The following is a 7,981-nucleotide window of genomic DNA, read 5'->3' as shown; positions in this document are numbered from 1 at the left end:
GACTTGATGTTACTAGTGAACCTCCATGGCTGACAGGGGACAAATTTCCGTTCTGCCCTGTATTTGTTTTTCACCTTATACACTACAACCATACCAGTTTTCTTTCAATGCTCTGTTTATAGGAATGTTGTTAAGGTGCTTCCTATTCCTCAAGCATGTTGTTTATAAAAGTCTTTGATTCATGAATATGATTATTTTGTTTATCTTATTATTTACAACACTTCGTGCTATATGTTCAAAAGATACCTTATTGCAAAGATGTATGTAATTTTAGATATGTTGATAAACTGGGACTTCCAGGGAAGAAATAATGAACTGAACACTGAGGTGGAAGAAAGAGTTGGCAGGTAGACAGGCTCTTCCTAATTCCTCTCTGGACAAGGAAAGGACTTGAGATCACTCATAAGTGCTTCAGACAGTTGCTCCTTGTGAGGAGACTGCAAAACAGCAGTTTTGGCAAGGTTTAGATCTCTGGGAAACAGCAGAAAGCCATTCTTTCTGAAACTTCAACCCTTTTCAAAGGACACCGGATTTGTATACTTCCTGTTTTTAACCACTTTCAGAAATTGTTTGTTAACTGCTTTTCAACTTGGATTGACAAGTTCTGCAGCACCAAGGGAGTTTCTTCCAATGTTTAGTGAAATAGGTTTAAATACAAGTTTAAGGACTTTTTAAAAACTTTATCAGCAAGTTTGATTTTGGAAAGTTAAAAATGGAGTATGTGTCTAAATGGATTTGAAATAGAATTTTGGAATTAATTATAAAAAATCTTGCCATGGGGAAATGCTTTATTCTGAACTTTTTAAAAAAAATATGAACGTTGAACACTGCACATGTGAAGGAACTGGAAAGAAGATTAGAATTAAAGGAGAAGAATACTTAAATTTGACTTACTAATACAGTACCCCTTCATGGATTACTGCCTTGTCGTGGCAAAGGGGCTTGCGTAATTCAATGAAGCTATGAGCTATGCCGTGCAGGGCCACCCAAGACGGAAAGGTCATAGCAGAGAGTTCTGACAAAATGTGATCCACTGGAGAAGGAAATGGCAACCCACTCCAGTATCTTCGCCATGAAAACCTGATGGACAGTACCAAAAGGCAAAATGATATGACGCTGCAAGATAAGCCCCTCAGGTCGGAAGGCGTCCAATATGCTACTGGGGAAGAGCAGAGGGCTAGTACTAGTAGTGCCAGAAAGAATGAAGTGACTGGGCCAAAGCTGAAAGGACGCTCAGCTGTGAATGTGTCTGGTGGTGAAAGGAAAGTCCGATGCTGTAAAGATTTTTTCTCCATAGGAACCTGGAATGTAAGATCCATGAATCAAGGAAAGCTGGACGTGGTCAAACAAGAGATGACAAGACTGAACATTGACATCTTAGATATCAGCGAACTAAAATGGACAGGAATGGGTGAATTTAATTCAGATGACCATCAGGTATACTACTGCGGGCAAGAATCCCTCAGAAGAAATGGAGTAGCCTTCATAGTCAATAAAAGAGTAGGAAAAGCAATACTGGGATACAATCCTCAAAATGACAGAATGATCTCAGTTTGAATCCAAGGCAAACCATTCAATATCACAGTAGTCCAAGTCTATGCCCCAACCACCAGTGCTGAAGAAGATGAAATTGACGGGTTCTGTGAAGCCCTAGAGCACCTTATAGAACTAACACCAAAAAATGATGTTCTTATCATCATGGTGGATTGGAATGCTAAAGTAGGAAGCCAAAAGATAACCGGAATAACAGGCAAGTTTGGCCTTGGAGTACAAAATGAAGCAGGGCACATGCTGATACTGTAGAATTTTGTCAAGAGAATACAATGGTCATAGCAAACACTCTTTTCCAACAACCCAAGAGACGGCTCTACACATGGACATCACCAGACGGTCAACACAGAAATCAGATTGACTATGTGCTCTGCAGCCAAAGATGAAGAAGCTCTATACAGTCAGTAAAAACAAGACCAGGAGCTGACTGTGGCTCAGACCATGAGCTTCTCCTTGCAAAGTTTAGGCTTAAACTGAAGAAAGTAGGGAAAAGCACTAGGCAACTCAGGTATGAATTGAATCATATCCCTGTTGAATATACAGTAGAGGTGACAAATAGATTTAAGGAATTAGATCTGATAGACAGAGTGCCTGAAGAACTATGGACAGAGGTTCGCAACATTGTACAACAGGTAGCAACCAAAACCATCCCAAAAAAAAAGAAATGCAAGAAAGCAAAATGGCTGTCTGAGGATGCTTTGCAAATAGCTGAGGAAAGGAGAGAAGCAAACGGCAAGGGAGAAAAAGAAAGATATGCCCAATTGAATGCAGAATTCCAGAGAATAGCTAGAAGAGATAAGAATGCCTTCTTAAATGAACAGTGCAAAGAAATAGAAGAAAACAATAGAATAGGGAGGACCAGAGATCTTTTCAAGAAAATTGGAGAGATGAAGGGAACCTTTCATGCAAAAATGGACATGATAAAGGATCAAAATGGCAGGGACCTAACAGAGGCAGAAGAGATTAAGAAGAGGTGGCAAAACTACACAGAAGAACTATACAAGAATGAGCTTAACATCCCTGATAATCACGATGAGGTGGTCACTGACCTTGAGCCAGATATCCTAGAATGTGAAGTGAAGTGGGCCTTAGAAAAGCTGAGCAATAACAAAGCTAGTGGAGGTGACAGTATTCCAGCTGAGCTATTCAAAATCTTAAAAGATGATGCAGTAAAAGTTCTACACTCAATTTGCCAGTAAATTTGGAAAACACAACAGTGGCCACAGGATTGGAAAAGATCAGTTTACATTCCAATTTCAAAGAAAGGCAGTGCCAAAGAATGTTCAAACTATCGAACCATTGCACTCATTTCTCATGCTAGTAAAGTTATGCTTAAAATCCTACAAGCTAGACTCCAGCAGTATGTGGATTGAGAACTAACAGAAGTACAGGGAGGATTTCGAAGAGGCAGAGGAACTAGAGATCAAATTGCCAACATATGCTGGATCATGGAGAAAGCTAGAGAGTTCCAGAAAAACATCTACTTCTGCTTCATTGACTATGCTAAAGCCTTTGATTGTGTGGATCATAACAAACTGAGGCAAGTTCTTAAAGAGATGGGCGTACCAGACCATCTTATTTGTCTCTTGAGAAACCTATATGTGGGCCAAGAAGCAACAGTGAGAACTGGACATGGAACCACTGATTGGTTCAAAATTGGGAAAGGAGTCCGGCAAGGCTGTATACTGTTGCCCTGCCTATTTAACTTATATGCAGAGCACATCATGAGAAAGGCAGGGCTAGATGAATCAAAAGTTGGAATTAAGATTGCCGGAAGAAATATCAACAACCTAAGGTATGTAGATGATACCACTCTAATGGCAGAAAGTGAAGAAGAACTAAAGATCCTCTTGTTGTGGTTGAAGAAGGAGAGTGGAAAACCTGGATTGAAACTTAACATTAAGAAAACCAAGATCATGGCATCCAGCCCTCTCAATTCCTGGCAAATAGATGGGGAAGAAATGGAGGTAGTGACAGATTTTATTTTCCTGGGCTCCAAGGTCACCTCAGATGGGGACTGCAGGCATAAAATTAAAATTTATTGCTCCTGGGGAGGAAAGCCATGGCAAATCTAGACTGCACACTAAAAAGCAGAGACCTCAGCCTGCCAACAAAAGTGCATATAGTCAAGGCTATGCTCTTCCCAGTTGCAATGTATGGCAGTGAAAGCTGGACCATAAAAATGCTGAGCGCCAAATAAGCGATAAAACCGGTCAGTCCTAGAGGAGATCAACCCTAACTGCTCTATAGACGGACAGATCCTGAAGCTAAAACTCAAATACTTTGGCCACCTAATGAGAAGGAAGGACTCACTGGAGAAGAGCCTAATGCTGGGAAAGATTGAGGGCAATAGAAGAAGGGGATGACAGAGAATGAGGTGGCTGGATGGAGTCACTGAAGCGGTAGGCGTGAGCTTAAATGGACTCCAGAAGATGGTACAGGACAGGAAGGCCTGGAGGAATGTTGTCCATAGAGTCGCAAGGGGTCAGACACAGCTTCGCAGCTATCAACAACAATACAGTAAGTATTAGTAAGCAAAATATCTTTACACTATTTATTTAATTAATTTTAGGAGTGCCTGCCTTTATAGGTAGATTGTGTTTAAAACATTTTAAGGTTTTAAATTTTAAATTTTAAATTCTTTTGGGGCTATTAATTTTATTTTATTTTAATTTGTACATTGCACTGTTTTAATTTGCCCTGTAAACTGCCCTGAGTCCCTCGGGAAAAGGCCGGTATATAATTCGAAACAAATAAATCGAAACAAATAAAAAGACACTGTGGAAGAGGAAAAATGTTTTATAGGACAAAACTGAGACTGATCTGAAAATTAATTTTAAAAAGACAGGCTATGAGAATGATATGGAAAAAGATTCTACACTACATATACAAATGAAACTGGCTGTTAATTAAAAGAGAAATGCATAGAACACACCCAAAAAATTACCTGGATAACTTTCATATATTTTTAAAAAGATTTATTTAATCTTTGAAAAATTTTGTGAGAAAGGACAAAGAAAAAATAAAAAGAAATAAAATTTTAGGACATCATCTGAATAGACTATAGATTAAGATTCTTAGAAGTAAAATGAAGGAATATAAAGTTGATTTATTTGATCAAAGTTAAAATAGACATGTTGAAATCTCTGGTACCCCATAATGGAATTTTGCTGATCAGGACTGAATGAGGAGTTGATTATAAATAAAGAATGGGTTTTGGGTAGAAAAGATTATTTGTTGTAATTTAGGAGAAGGTTATCAGTTAGGAAAATTATTTATACTTGTGATGATATAGAAGGCCATTTCTTCATATATTTCTTTTCTTTTTCTTTACTAATTATTATTCCTACTTTCTTTGCTATTATGCTTTTTACTTTTTATTTTCTATTTTTCTTTTTGTTTATTTTTTAGTTTGTACTGAATTTTTACATAAATTGTAATTTTTAATAAAATTACTATTAAAAGCAAGATATATTGCTGAACTAATAATAAAATCTGGATACCAACCTAGCTTCTACTTGTTAATTTGGCTTAAGGAACTGAAAAAGCTTCTTGGATGAGAAGTGAAACATCTTCAAGGAAAACAAAGTCCAGTTGCCTTTTGAAAAAGCATCCATGACCTGGATTACTGAGAGTGTCCACAGACATTTGATTAAGGAAGCATGAGAGCTATTTGAAAAGCATGAGTGAGAGCTATTTGAAAAGCATCAGCATTTTAAATAAGATTATTCACATAAGCATTTAATTGACATAAAAATGTAGAAATAACAGGACATGTTTGTAAACAATTCCTTTGTATTATTCCCCATGTTATATTTATTTCAAAGGAATAATAGTAATAACAGTAATATCCATAGTGACGCTATCTACCAACAATGCTCAGAGATGTATTGGCACAGTGATGGCATTTCCTCAGTCTCTACTGCCACCTGGTGGGAGAACACTAGAGATGCATGCTGTGGATCCCTGCTGCTCGACTCAGCAAGGAGTGCAGAGTGCAAAATGAAGAGTCTGGAGCAATCAAGCATATTGATTCCCTTTTTTCCCCTCCCAGATGGAGTCTGTTTCCTCATCACATGGAAATCATACATGTGTGGGCATGATTAATACCCCATGTACAGATCTACCCTCTTCAGAAGACATAATCATATTTTAGTCACATAGCTCTATGTGAAGCTCATAGGTCAAGGAAATAATTCTGATAAAGAGAAAGAAATCCATCTTGGATGAAAAATGGCTTTATGAGAGCATTTGCTCAGCTTAACAGAGTATTCAACATAATACAAATCTGGCTAAGAGCTGTCCAGTGACTACTGTTATCCTTGTTCCTGCTAGACAACACTGGGAATATGTTATGTTTTTAATTGTTGAAAGCTATCTCACGTGTTAGAAGAAACAGGCAGGGTATAAATTCAGTAACAAAATAACATGAAATAAAAATAGAACCATATTTATGGCAAGGTTTACCTCTAATCATTTCCACCGAGACATTTTTTGCCAATAAGTGTGCTGCAACGGAGTGGAGTCAATATTTTAACCCTTCAAAAGTGTTTGACCTACAGTTCCAGACTGATATTCCAGGAGTTATTCTGGAAACACAAGACATCTCCTTAGCAAGATCATGTCTATAGAAACATACAATGTACCAGATCAGGAAATCTGAGAGAGTACGCTGATCTGATCTTTAGGCAGAAAACAATTCCATATAATCATATCTGACCTGCTGTACTCAGATCACGTGCAGGACTTACCTCCCTCTGAAGTTACTTCTTTGAATTTCCACCCCAGTAAATCCATCTTCATATGCTTCCAGGTTGAACTTCTCATATACTATCTTCCATTACACTACTTGATTTGCAGGGTCGGTCATGTTTCTGTTAACTTCTGTTGTTTCAGTTTGAGTTAACTTCAGTTTAGTGTTCCTGTCATGTTAACTGCTTTGCTGCTGAACAGTTTCAAGCTCTTCTTAGGATGTTGGAGAGGCTGGTATGTTGACTATTTTTGCTCTTCTGTGCAGTTAATCCTAGATTAGAAAAGAATGTTTGGTGCCCTCTTGATAGCGCATTCACTGGTACATAGGAAAGGACATTGCTCAAAGGCCTGACCACTCCTGATGTAAAACAAAGTGGGATGTGGGACTACCCTCTACTTTCTACATCTTCTTTATGGAGAATGAAGATTTTGGAAGTCAACTCAAAACTTATTTTAAAATAAACTACAATGATCAATACATATTTTATGGGCAGAATGATAAGTGTTTTGTCCTGTTTTTGTTGTGAGGAATTACAGCCTGGAATGGAAGGAAAAATTATTTGATCATGATTTTAAAGGAGGTTTTGAGAGTTACAGAGCTTGGTGAAACTCTGATCAGAGAGAGAGAGCAATTATCAAGGAATAATTCTACAACTGGTAGTCCTTTATGAAATTGTGATTCTGTCCACTAGTAATAATAGTTTTCCTTCAGAGGGCTAGTTAGATTTCCTCTGCAACTCCAGAATCAGAAAAGACACTAAGGCCTGCCTTTGTCTGGTTTCTAATACTTTATACATCTTTGTACATGAGTTTTAAGTTTGTTTTTTAATTATACCATTTGCAATTTTAAAATTTGATTCTCAGTATCCATTATTGTGCATTTATCTTTATTGGGTTTTTAGTTTTGTTTAAGCTCATTATTCTCCAAACAAACATTTTCCATGCATTGATGACATTACCTAGCCTGTTAATGAAACATCTGCTGGAGAGCAACCAAGCCTAAACAACAGCAAGAACCCAAAAGTTCATTTCTGAGCTACATATATTCAGTATATTAGATACATTAACATAAATAAAGGCAGATGCTTACAGAATAAATGGAGACAGTCAGGTTGACATATGCTGATGATACATGTCTATTACAGCACAGATGGATGGTTCTATGAAATCTGATGACTGAACATACAAAAAGGTATTGGGGTTTTTTAATGAACTTATGCCCAAGGTTACGTCTTGCTATCAAACATTGAATTTGAAAGGGAAAAGGAAAAGCATACCCAACATGGACAGAATTCACAAAAATGAAGAAGGAATTACACTGATTTGTGTACATAAAATCTTCTGAGTAGTGCAGTGGACGAGAGGTGAAGACGCTCCCCTCCCACTCAGAAGGTTAAGAGTTCAATCCTAGGCAGAGACAAATGTTTCTCTATCAGGGCACAAAGAGAAAATATCTGCTGTGAACTCTGCATAGAGGTCAGGTATCAACTCCAGTCACCCCAGCTCCACCCTGAAGCAAGGGATTACAGGGTCATAAAAAGAAAATATATAGACATAAAGCCTTTCCTTCCCCAAATTCTACATGTGATTTTGAGAAATTGATGTCAGAAATTTACATCACTATAATACACTCCCTTGATTCCTCACTACAATTTCTTTTGGCTTCTGCTTATGGTTC

The sequence above is a fragment of the Vipera ursinii genome (genome assembly GCF_947247035.1).
Source record: "Vipera ursinii genome assembly, chromosome: 4".
NCBI lineage: Eukaryota > Metazoa > Chordata > Lepidosauria > Squamata > Viperidae > Vipera > Vipera ursinii.
Note: the sequence above shows the minus strand (reverse complement) of the source record.